Source organism: Hylaeus volcanicus, chromosome 6 (assembly GCF_026283585.1).
Source record: "Hylaeus volcanicus isolate JK05 chromosome 6, UHH_iyHylVolc1.0_haploid, whole genome shotgun sequence".
Taxonomy (NCBI): domain Eukaryota; kingdom Metazoa; phylum Arthropoda; class Insecta; order Hymenoptera; family Colletidae; genus Hylaeus; species Hylaeus volcanicus.
Genome location: NC_071981.1, coordinates 13,746,906 through 13,760,377, shown reverse-complemented (window position 1 = coordinate 13,760,377; position 13,472 = coordinate 13,746,906). Strand labels below are relative to the sequence as shown.

Genomic DNA, 13,472 nt, shown 5'->3' with positions numbered 1-13,472 from the left:
CAGTAACATAATTACAATAACATAATTACAGTAACATAATTACAGTACCATGTTACTGTAACATGATTATCACGATTAATATGATTGTCATATTGTCGTGTCAATAAACCATCAAACACAGAGAACATGTCCCACATTGCCCCTATTGTAACAAGCCTGTAAAATTAATTTTGTTTTAAATTGTGCCGAAAGTGACTTCTGACAATTATTAGGCATCCGAGTCAAGTAACAACATGAAGAGGGTGGTTTAGGAGTGTAACGACCCTGACCACAGAAAACTATCCATGTACCAAATGGAAAAGAGAAATATCATCCCTATTGGAAGTGACAATCATAATCCTGCGATGCTAATCCTATCGAAAAATGTGTGACCGATCATCAAGCAACACAGTCTCGCATGGAATGCATTTTATCGTTAGAGGCACGAACGCATCACATTCGTGAGATATGGAGGTCGTTACCCGACTCACATACGGAAAAATTGGTAGAAAGCATGTCGATACGTCGCCATGCCACAATCGCTAAAGGCCGTAAGTTGGGCCCATTACTGAGAACGCAACAGCTTTTCAAGTATACGTATGTGCATCGTCAAATGTGAATTCGACAAGCATTTTCTCTCACCCTTTTATGAAGAAAAAATATGAAGATTGAAAGTTTTTCTAAAATAATTGAAATAATAGTTAAAGTACAAGTACAGATGGATTGATGACGTATTTCCTATGAGAATTATTTTAAACACGTCCTTGTTTGTATATTGAAAATGTTACCAATACGTTCGCGATACTGCGCAGATTGTCTATCTTTATAGACAAATTTTATCATTTTTCCTCAACCCTCTATCTTTACAGATTCATTTATTATTTTGTCTAAGAATGTTCTCTCAAACATCTGTCGACGTAGTTCTCGTAATCGAAGCATTCCAATTTCTCGAAACGACGTGTTTACAGTTACTAAAACGGGGACGATGATTTGCAATACCAAATCCGCTGTGCAACAGCGTAGTTGGCAGAGCAAAGGATCGAGAATCAAATGCGCAGTATTATGAATTATCGATTATGAATTCGAAGTAAAAGCGGTCAAGCCGTTCGCGCGACCCCCTTCCTATGTGCTTGCAGCAAATTGGTCGCGAGAGCCAGATTTGCTGGTCTAAACATGCTCAAATGTGAGACTTGAAATGAAATTTGTGAAAAATGTGAAAAATGAAATTTGTCGCATAATAGGACCGGTTTTGAATATCTCGCGCTCGCAGTGACACTTTTCTGCTCTGTCCAGGAGCAATTTTATATTTCTTTCTATTACTGTGTAATAAAAGAGTCGAAATATGTTGCTAATGACGCTTGTGAGGTTGAAGCAACTGTAAAAATGAAATTTAAAAAAGGAGATCCATTGCGGGGACCCAAGTAGATCTTTCTTTCTTTCTTTTTATTAAGCAAAACAACATTATTGCTGCTGGTACATGTGTATACACGTTCTGCAAGAAGTTGCGGACAGTATTCTCTGACAGTCTCTCGCGCGACACTTATTTTTGACGATATCGCGGGAAGTTGCTTGCTAGTGTAAACGGTGTTGCAAGTATCTTCTGCAAAGAAGAAAAAATCTTCTGCGTAAACACGGCATTAGACGTCGGGATGTTTGAAAGTCTATCGAGAATGGTTTATATACGAATGTTAGGCGGATCGAGGATTTGTGAGAAACGCGCAAACGCGCGGTGTTCCTCCAGTGGCGAGGGCAGGAGGTGTCACAACATTTGCATTGGTCAACATTTACTTTTATTTTCGCTCAACAACGCATTTTCGCTTTACATACGCTTAACAAAGGATCGAGAATCAAGTGCGCAGTGTCCTCGATTAAGAATTCAGAGCTTGTTAGGCGCTTCTTGGACATATTTCAACATCTTTTACAATTCTTATTGCAGAAGAAATATAATCGGTGACGTTAAAAATTCTGAAAATGCAACTTTGATATCATTAAAGTTGCATCAATGATATTCTTTCGGATCGTCAGATTTTCCCCTGGTCTTTTGTCGGATGAGACACCCTGTATAATCTCTTAAAGCGCCTAATGCTAGTGTTTCGTAACGTTTCGATTGAATTTCAACGTACCAGAATCCGGCAAAATTAATTAAGAGATCCGAGTCGCGGGACCCTGACCTCTGTCCTCCCCCACGTGCTGGTTTATCGCTGAAATAAGCAGTTAATAAAAATATGAAGTTATCGCAGTGTTTACGTTCGCGCGGTCACAGCGATCGCTGCACCTTGTCGCGTTCCAAACCTCGCCTAAAGCAGCGTTTACATTTGCCATCCCCGTGTAAACAGAAATTCTGTTCAATCGAACATTTCAATTCGTACGTACGCAAATGTCGGACTTGTACAGAAGCTGTTACGGTCGTCTCGCGCGAGCCTGCGCCCTTACGAATAAACTAAAGTAACGTAAATAAATGTACACAGACTACAGAACTACGTTCTCTTTGCATACGTAAACATTTTGATTGATTTATATTCCTTCGTTTATTATTGTTTTATTTCGTTTCTCCTTGCAACTGGCTCAGCAAAATAATCTCACGTTTTGCATCACGAATAATATAAATACAAATACGATAAATATTGGACCAATGTAGATAGAACGATCCGAGATTAGAAGTTGCTTAATGTAAACGCCGCTTAATAGGCTTATCGAGGATTCACCTCCATGCTCGTGTGCTGGTCGCGAGCTTGTCGCGTGCGATTGCATCGAAACATCCCGTCCGATTGGCCGACTAAAGGCACACACCTCTTCGGAAGCAGTTGCGCGGCTATCGCGCAGCCGATTCGTATAGTAGTGCCTCGCTTTTTGTTCAAATCTGCGTTAGGGATACGCGATACAGGAATCACCCTTACCACTCTTTAGGATTCTTCCGTTCGACAGACTCGTCGCCCTCAGGGGCTGTAGCGGTGGTTGTAGCTACAGTACGGGCTTCGCAACCCCGAGGTACCCGAGCTAGAGGGGGGCCAGCGGGCCCCAATAGATGAGAAGTGAGAGATGCTGCAAACAGTATTAACCCTTTGCACTCGAGATGTGACTGTCAGTCGCCATTAGGTTTTGAATCTATCAGCAATAATGTTTCTTTAGGTTTAATTTCTTTGGAACTCGAAGTGTCAATAAAATGATTGACGGTGAGGTAAAGGTGACCTGATTCTCAAATCTCGATAGCTCACCATTCGTGGCAATAGAATGCTAGGAAAGCATCTCGAGTCGCTGGTAGATACTAGAAAATAATATATATAAGGCAAAAGGTAATAATCGGAATTTTCCAAGAAAATAGATAATTGTGTTGCTCTAAAAGGAAGAGATTATACTTTACATACACACGATATATACAATATTTACAAATATACAAAATAGTTACTATTACCTAAAAGGAAGAGAAAGTACAACTAAAGTCTATTCTCCTTAACTGTTCTCGGGTCTATTATTTATTGTTTATTATGGTTTCACTATTAAAACTATCGCTCGAATATCTCGATTTTTGCCCATGTGTTCTTGTACATTATCGATGTATACATAACATCAGAGGACACGCTGAGCTAGTCAACAAGCGCGGCCAATTTGACTTGAAGAAAGCCTCCTTTCTTTACAAATATGCATGTCGAATTGAGTAACCTCCTCCTTCTCGAAGTCGGTTAAAAAAGACCTCGTGTGCAAAGGGTTGAAACAATGCAAGAGTCACATAAGACAATGATAAGAATGGAAATGAGCTGGTAATAAGTAAGCAGTAGTGGAATAAATTTGTATAATAAGTTATGCATTTTAAATAAACGAACGACAGACTCGTCGACGCGAGTTGCTAGCCAGCTGCGTGGAAGTGAAACATGATTGGCTAACTTCATCTGCCGCTGACGTATTAATGCGACAGCTACCAATGCAAACGTGAGACTTTCTTTTTCGACGAAAAGGGATCCAAGCACGACCTTATTCGGAGTGCTTTTAATTACGGGAGATTGAACATTTTTCAAAAGTGATTTAACCAGTCAGCTGCGATCAACGAGTATACGCGTCACGGAGAAAAGACAGTATTTTGTGTCGCGACGAGTATACTCGTCGTCCGTAAAATATAGTTACGATTGGTTAGAGTATGATTTAAGAATATGTTTCACATATTAATTTGAGTAGCAGAAGTACAAGTGACGTGAATTTTTCGAACGACCTAATACATAGCCATCTTTGTGATCTAATATTACTCTGTGTCCGACGACTATATCTGTCGAAGTTCGACTTGAGTCGTGTTTGAATTCATTTTCATTGAGTAAACGTCGCCAATACGCCAGTAATACCGTCACGAAGATCTATAATAAAATATGAAAATTGAACGTTTTCCAAAGATGATTCGAATAAACGTAATTAAAAATTGTACACTGAATGCATCGCTACTTGCAAAAATATTTAACTCCGATTTTGTTCGAATATGGAGGTTCTATCATGGCTTCCTGTTAGTAATTCGATCAGTTTGCTTTGGACGTTCTCCAAAGAGGCTGCGCATTAGACCATGCTACTCACGTCTATTCACGATGAGGGAATCGCGATGAAGCGTTTCGCTCATCTATTTTATTCCAAACATAAGCCGTTAGGGCTGTTCAAAGATTTTAGTTTACGATGCTGACTCTTCGATTGCGCTATTTCTGCTCCTGACGGAAATATTCACGTCTAACAAATAATTAACACGTTCAAAGTAGCACGAGGTAATTCCGTAACGCAAATTCTGCTTTTTGAGCAACAAATAATGGATGAATGTCTGTTTAGTTTCGTTCTTTATTGAAATTTTTATCTAGATTAGAGTCTCACCCATCTCTTTAATGTTCCAACATAGATAGATAGATGGATCGATAGGGAGAGAGAGAGAGAGAGAGAAACGGAATTTTATTACGCGATGAAAAATAAAAGCGTGTCTATCGTTCTGTGTCGACAAACGTTTTGCCTCTCTTTCCTCGAACGGTGGAAAATCTCATTGATGCATAGCTCGCACGCGTTATCATCTATCCGCGGAACCACGCTTTGTATAGTCACTGGAAGAAATATATCAATTCGCTTCAACCAGTTTGGCGAAGTCTGCGATTCGGATTACACTTACAACTAGCTTCGAGAACAAAATTAAATAGTCACTGATACACGCTAATAATGAGACATGAATCGTAATTTAATGTACTGTGGTACGTTTCTGTATCTATTTTGTTTACAACAGTTTCTATAGTTGCATGATTGCACAGCTGCATAGGTATATAGCTATATAGTTGTGTACTTGAGAGACATAATTCGTTCTATTGTGAAATGAATTCAAAGTATCATTTTAAAGATTCTATTGACGTTGTTCGACTAAAACATTTGTTCTCTGGTTGAATGTGTTACACTCAACCCAACTATACTAAAACACTTTATTCTTTAATTCAAATTTCTTAAAGTTACATCCCCTAGATGGGAAACCGACTCCCGGCATCTTGCAGCTTCGAGAAGACCGCTAATATTTGTTCCACCGAGTATACGAGCTGGTGGCATCGGCGTAGTGACCTCTCCGTATCGTTCCCGCGTTTTCTTCGGCCAATCGATCATTAATTACTCACATTTCTCTCTAATCTAAATATGAAGTCACCTCCACTTTTACCAGTGCGCGTAGATTCTCTCGCGTTTCGCCTTGCCGCTGCTAAAAAGTTGGCAAAGAGACGACGGTCGTGTTTACTGTGCGTGATCTCGGCTGAAACGTAGCATAGGCGCGGTAACGATGGAATTTTCCAAAAATTCTCAGGTCCCGTTTCCATTAAAGAGGATCGTTGCGATTCAAGCCACGATAAGGATGGGTGTACGGTTGTCAACACTCTCGCTGCCCAAATTTTTCTCCGCTATATCGTGGTGAAACCTGTTGCTCGCGAGTGTCTTGGGATCTTTTAGTTTGTATCTGGAGTTCACCAAATTCAATATGGAGGACGGAGTATTTAAAATCGGAATTTAAAACGGTAGATGGGTCTCCCAAAAGTTTGTGCAGAAGTCCTTCTCCTTGATCTTATCGTTCCAAAACTCGCCGTTCAAATGTTTTTACTTTACTCATTACGATCGACAAATCGTTACGAAATTCGAGCAAAATTCGTTCGGAGAGATTCATCTCTCGCAATTTAAACAAAACAAAAAGGTCCATATCTTTAACAATTCTGAGTTACAAATTCATGCGTAAAAAACAATTTTAGAAAAAAACGATTAATGAATGCAAACTCCACCTCTACCTCTTTAAACAATTAAAAAGTGATGACTTGGACATCTCCTGATTTCACGTGAACAACAAATGTCAATATCATCAGAACAAATCGGAAAAAGTATGCATTCATAAGAAAAAAAAAAAAAACATCGATCATCTTCAAATCTCCCACCCTCTACCCCCCCCCCCACCACCACCACCACCAAAAAAAAAATAAGACGTTAGATAAAAAAATATCGCATCGACTTTCTCCGTAACATTCAAATTACACATAAAATATTTGTTGTCTCGTCGCGATCGGAAGAGATATTCAAGTGGGCTGGTTCAAGTCGGCCACCCTGTATGTAGGAATTGTGTGTACTCCTTGAGCCACGAATGAATTGCGATTTGCGATTTGCGATTTGAAAAGAGCAAAAAGAAATTCAATTGGCCGTAGCCCCGCACGGACCGGCGATTTTTCGTCTACCGAGATTCCAGCGTATCGCGAGCGCGTTATCGGTCAACCCTCTTCGCTTCTCTCCTCGTCGCGCGCGCCACGCTCGGTGGAAGACGAACGTCGAACGAGATTCTGCTTTTCGGAGGAGCGCGTGCGAGAGGTCAAACTTTGCCTTTCGTTTGCGCGAGCGTTCGTAATCGAAGACTTGAAATTGGCGTGTTTGTGACTTCCCTGTATCTCTTGTTCTTCTTGTTCAATTCGAACGTGATCATGTTTAGTTACACGTTACATGGCCACAGGGAAAGGTATGCTCTGTTTACTTCACGCAAGCATAAGTTGTGGATAGACCGCGAATTTTTATGCAAAATATAATCTGTGCGAGTGTAAACGCAACAAAATTGAACCTAGATAGGAATTTATTTTACTCTGCAAGTATCATAATATAGACTTTATTTTCATTATGTTTTTTTTGTATCATTGCATAGTGCGTCCATTTCGCAATTTCTTGGACATTCAAATTTCCTGTAAATGCGTAAAAATCTGTAGTCTGGCTATTAGTATAATATTCAAGATCTGTGCGTTTGTGATTTCCCTATAAATCCTACTATAGTTGTCCAATTCGGGTGAAATTTTGCTTAGACACTCTTCGTGTTTAAACGAAAAGTGTAGGCCACGTGATTTGTGAAAATATTAGCTGTAATTGTTATTGTACTAAGGTCTCTCTGATCACGAACTGGAACACAATTGGAATTTTCAATTCCAATATCGTACACGGGTATTTTCAACATATTTCGTCATGCGAATGATTCTTCTCCTCCGAATTCTCACTTTCAAGTTACTTAACAATTTTAAATCTTTATTATTGATGACTTCGTAGTTTTGTTATCGGTGCGTTTTATTACTATTGACCCGAGATACATCGGGGCGTGGCTTCCGTTTGAATGTAATTTTGAATGTAATTCGCGATTACGTAAGCTTTCCATTCATATATCTTCATTATTTCTTCTTTTACTTTACTTCTCGAGCCATGTGCTAGCGTATGAAGTTATTTTATAACTTCATCCTCAACGTATCCAAGAATTTTTTTCACAAATTATTCAAATCGTTCCCTTGGTACGTATTACGTTTAATTACACTGCGGATATTCATACATATTCATACATCGATGAGAGATGTAAACATACAAAAATACAAAAGATGTACACGAAAGCATAAATATATAAAAAAAAAAAGTCAAATGCAGATTACAGCATTTAGAAGACAAAGCATACTTCAATTCGCGTTTCTGTTCTTCATCTGTCCACGTAAAACTATGAATTTGCGTAAGTATCCTCAGTCTATTTATAATCATTCGAACAGTATTCGTACGTTGGTAAATTTAAAGCGTCATCATTAAGACACCTTCAATTTTCACCGATGTTTCTCATGAATTCGGGTAAAGTTTGTATCAGATAAACTCTACGTGCTGAATGATATTTTTGTAATAATATATCTTGAATGATAGCAGCTTATATGCAGGAAATTAGCTGGATAGAAAGCATTTTCATAATCGTGTGTATAGCAACTGTCATAGCGCGCGAACGGCCGAACCTGACTTATTGTGGTCAGACGCGACAGTAGAAACGGACGACCATAGGCAGACATCGATAGCCAGACTTGAGCTCGTTCCGCAGTAGCCACTACACAGTTTCATAGTACGTAGCCGTTATTAAAGATATCAAACGAATTATCTTCTTTACGGATCCAGTTTCCTCGTACGATTATGTAATCGTGTCGCATAATTCACGACGCGCATCATCGCGTTCCATAAAACGTAACAAAGTTTCTGTTCGGTCGCAACCCTCCGGAGGTTGCGAAACGACGCAACATTTCGCAATCTTCGTTGTTGCAATCACGCACGCAGTGCCCTTTCCTTCTTGTCTCGAATTGAGCAGATCGCCCTGCATTCTAATTACACCTAGGAAGACGTGAAAGTACAACCAGGGTTATTTTCATAATTATTTCTGCTGTTCAGACTCGTGAACTTTTCGAAACACTTCGAAGACTCGCCACTTGTACTTTTGTCAATTTCACAAATTTGTACTCCCTATTTTAACCTCTTCAGACCTCTCTTTTGTTTTTGTTTTTTTTTACAGAAAGAAAAAATTACTTTTTCAGTGGATACAAAGTAATTTGTACTCCCTATTTTAACCCACTCAAACCTGATTTATTTTTAAACAGGAACAAAATTATTTTTCAGTAGATACATACTAATTTCTTCTCTCTATATTAACCCCTTCGAACCTGATTTTTTTTTAAACAGAAGAAGAATTATTTTTCAGTGGAAGCATACTGAGCGAATGAGAAATAACAGATTTATTTAAATTAACACGTAGAAACAATCTTTGACTGTGCGAAACCTGTTCATTATTTTTTTTTCAATTTAAAAGTTAACGTACCTTACATGTACAGGTCTGAACGGTGTTGTACCTTGAAAATCCTAAATGTTCACAGAGCATTAACGAAAGAATTGATTTTTTTCACTAGAGATAATAGAAAATTATAAATCACGTGCAACAGCAACGCATCCATAAGTCATTCGAGACGATAGTTTGAAAAATGAGCAAAGTGACCAGATCGAATTATCGCTGGTCAACCGATCGAAGCTAAACGCTGTTCGATGACACAATAGGAATTTATGGATGCGTGCAGCTGCTCGAATACTCGATAATTAAGTCGACCAGACGAAATGTCGCCGACCAATTATCGCAGTTTCAGTGGCTGCGCCAATGCGCGCCGAGTAATCTGCTCGCGGAACCTCTGACTCTTGAGAAATTCCTGAGCCAGTCCCGAACGGTGCGATTACTATTTTTCCAAACGATTCGAGCACGAGACTCTGTAAACGTGACGAGCGTTCAAGAACTAATTAATCTCGATTGCAAGTGCAGACTCGAATTGCAATTCGAGACACAGATTTCGGTTGCAATTAAACGTAATTGTACTTGGGAAAAAACAGATATCGATTGATATTAATCTGTAATTCCAGAGAAAAAACAGGTTTCGATTGCGGTTAACTTAGAGTTGCAAAAAACTTCAATGAAAGTTATTATTACATGAATTTTTATATGAATACAATTTTGGTGAAAATTTTTATGTAATATTCTCATCTTTGAAATAATCAACCATAACTTGCAAAGTTCGTGCGAAATTAGGGCAGTTCAAGTCGCCACTTTACTGACATGAAATTTGTTATCACGTTGATCGCCATGTCACCCACATATGGGTGACAGTGCTCTTCGCTGAACAACTAAACAAATTAATTCTGAAAGTCAAATATCAATGGAAATAAATTCAAGTGGAATTTACAAATTTGTATGAAGTTACTGTGTAGGTATTACGTAGTCTCCGATAGTTTAAATAACATTTAATCCTAGCAGAAAGTTTCAAGAATATTTGTCTGGCAGTCAACGTGTTAAAGGAGCACAGGACTTAACAGCCTGCAGAAATAAATGCATACATCCAAAACTATCAACCATGAACTACATATTGTACTCAATTTCGCTAGAGTCCCTGACATCGATCGCAGAAAGTGATCGATTAGGGAGTGGAAAGATCCGATCGTCTTTTTCCTCGACGTAGAGGAAGTTCTCGACGCATCGCGAGATCATCCTCGAGAATAACTATGCCATGCCGCGGTGACTTTCCGCTTGGTCTGGTGCAATCTATCGAAAAATTCTGCGCGCTCCACTTATGAACAATCATTTTTTCAAACCTTCTTCCGGCGCAGCGCGATGTCATCCTCGATCCAACGATCACCCTCTACGTCTACGTCTTCCACCCCTACGGCTTCCACCCCTACGTCTTCCGTTCTCGATTCATTCAGATCAAACAAGTACTTACTTTCGTTAAATCAATCAGGATTGATGCAAGTTCGTTTTGTGAAATTTTAGACTCGAACGAAAGTTCTTTTTCCTTGAAATAATTGTAGGCTTCAACGTCGACACGGAAAAACGAATAAACTCTTGTTCAAATAAATCTGGGTTGAATGACGCTACGTATCCATTCATGAACGACGAATTAAATTGTTGTTCCTTATTCAGGAATAAATCTTGAGAATTCAATGGTCATTCGTAATAAAATTCGCTTTAACGTCAAGAAATGTTGTCAACGGGTTTCAAGTACCTAGTAAATATTAGAGAATGTAATAGAATTGGGCAAAGATTAGAAAATTTCTGGGGGGATCAGTGACGTAGTGTTTGCCCAAGTGATAAGACGCGCGTAGATTAAACGAATACGCTACGTTACATTAATTAGGCGTGGCGAATAAGCCACGATATACTTCGCTGTCCTTGAAACGCTTTTTTTCTTTAACACAAAAATCTTTAACACAAAAAAATCATGCGAGTAATGCATTCAATGCTCGCATTGCTGTTGGAATATAACAAACAAGAAGATACGGTAAAAAGAAATAAAAGAAATAATGACAAAATGAAATTGATTAAAAGAATAGAATAATAATAAACGTAACAATCGATACACCTACTGTTGACCTCTCGAGAAATAACTACTGTTTTCGCCAATAAACGCAGCATTTGCAAAGGATGGGCGCTTTCGAAAGCCTCGCGTGCGCGATTCAATTTATTCATTCAGCGTGCGTAAGTCGAACCATTGAGATAATCAACCTACAAAAAGCGAATTTAGATAAAACGAGTGGCTCGGTACAACTTGCAAGAGTTTCTGAAATCGAACGTTATCTCTCCCATTGATAAGCCTGTCATCGCAACGAAAAATAACTGAAAACGCTGAAATGATGCGTGAAATTATCGACAAAGACAAAAAATCCGTTGACTTTATTAAATTATATAACCTGGCGGACGACCGATTACCAAGTACATCTCTTTCTTGGGCCGGATAAACAAGCTGCTATCGAAATCTTGGTGAACGTATCACACACCCCACGGACTATACTAATTTAATACCAATTTAATAGCGGCTCGATAAAGAAGGAAATAATACAACAGTGGTATTTAAAGTTATTGCACACGTTATTAAATGTATTTCGGGTGCAAATAAGTACGGTGCACATACGTTGCATAAAAGAGTGAGAACTATTTTATATAAAATAATTAAATTGATTGAATTATAGCATAGAAAGTTTCTGATAAGGACCAACGTATGGTTGAGGAGAGGGATTAATATTTGTCTCTGCACAACCAAACAGCCGTATTATTGTTAATATCTAACGCTATAAAATTAAATTAATACGATTGATTAACGCAAATATTAATTTATTGTGCTTTCGGACAGCTGCTCCGAAATATACTATCGCTCATAAAGTTTTGTATCACTTATAATATTCACAGTTAATGAATAAAAACGAGATAAAAGATAATGTACTGTACTGTTTTGTGACTTCAGTAAGTCTATTAGGGGATTTTCCTATCGTATGACCATATTTATGCTTTATGTCTGCAAGCAATAATATTTTATTGCTTTTCCGTCCGACTGTGACACCTCGATTTTCACGGAATATACCGTTTCTCTAATCCAAATTATTTTATCCATTAACGTCTTCGATCTTAACGCTAGAAGGATCTTTCAGAAGGGTGCCAAAGTTTTCCAGAAAGCGCTAGGTTCTTTTAGAAGGGTCGATAGAATTTTTCAGGATGTGCTGGAATCGTTTAGTCTCTAGATTAACAATATCGTATTTTAAATAAAAACAAGACTCTGGACTCTTTAAGAGAGCGCTAAGCTAAACGCACGAATTACTAATTCCACACCTGCCGACAGCAGAGCCCAAGTATGCAACAGTTTCAATCCACCAAAATTCCAGTAGTGTGCGACAAAGTTGAACATCGATTACATTGCGATTACCTTCGCAATCGTAGCTCACGTTTGTTGAATTAATCATCGCCTAATCTAAATAGAAAAATTTCAATTAAAGTATAATTCATTTGCCTAAGCACCGAACTTAGATTACAGAGCGGGATCAACGCGTCGAAAGAAGAAAAAAGAACTTATCTGGTTAAACGTTAATTGAATAAATTTCGCGGATAAATCACGGTATCGTGTTTTTATTTATCGCTCGTTATCCGAATTGAATTTCGCCCACCTCTGGTATCTCGCAATGTCATCGCAATGTGAGACGACGATTGGCCGAAGGCGTATCTCGAGAAGGATGATTTCACGAGACCGGGGTCAATCGTTTCGCCCGCGTCGAGTTTGGCAAGCGGCCTGTTGCGCAACCGACGACGCCCGCAGACGCCTGCCGTTGCGACGCATCCCGTTCGTCGATAGCTTTTTAAATCGCTTCGCGCGTCCAATCCAGTGTCGCGGTCGTATTAGAGCTACGGATGAGATTATTCGTCGGATTTATCGGTACTCGAATATTCGAGCACTCTGCTGATTCGAGTATATGTTGAACGATATTGGAAGACTATTCAATTGGACTGCTTTTGGAAAAACTTTTCTATTTCCATTGGACTGACTGCTATTGGAAGGACTATTCTACTTCCACTGAACTGCTATTCAAGCACTTGACTATTTAAAATTCGAGACTCTTGTTTGATATAAACAATATGATGACATGTACTGAGTATCAAATCAAGCATATATTAGAACACATATTCATTCGAACGTATTCAACTCTTACGATGACGATATTTCAATACTCATTATTTCAACAATTTTTCAACCATTCGAACAATTATATGTGGACTCTTATTATTTCAATGATCATTTCACCACTACAAATGATATTTTAATACTTACTCCTTCGACCATCATTCAGCCTCTCGAATAATTATATTCGGACACTCGTTACTTCGTCAACATTTAACC

General features: G+C 38.7%; 1 protein-coding gene across 1 annotated transcript in view; it reads right to left on the bottom strand.

Moving 5' to 3' along the window:
- Positions 1-13,472, bottom strand: part of LOC128878058 (DNA ligase 3) — a 63,078-nt gene that overhangs the window by 9,381 nt on the left and 40,225 nt on the right. The gene's annotated exons all lie outside the window — the stretch shown is intronic.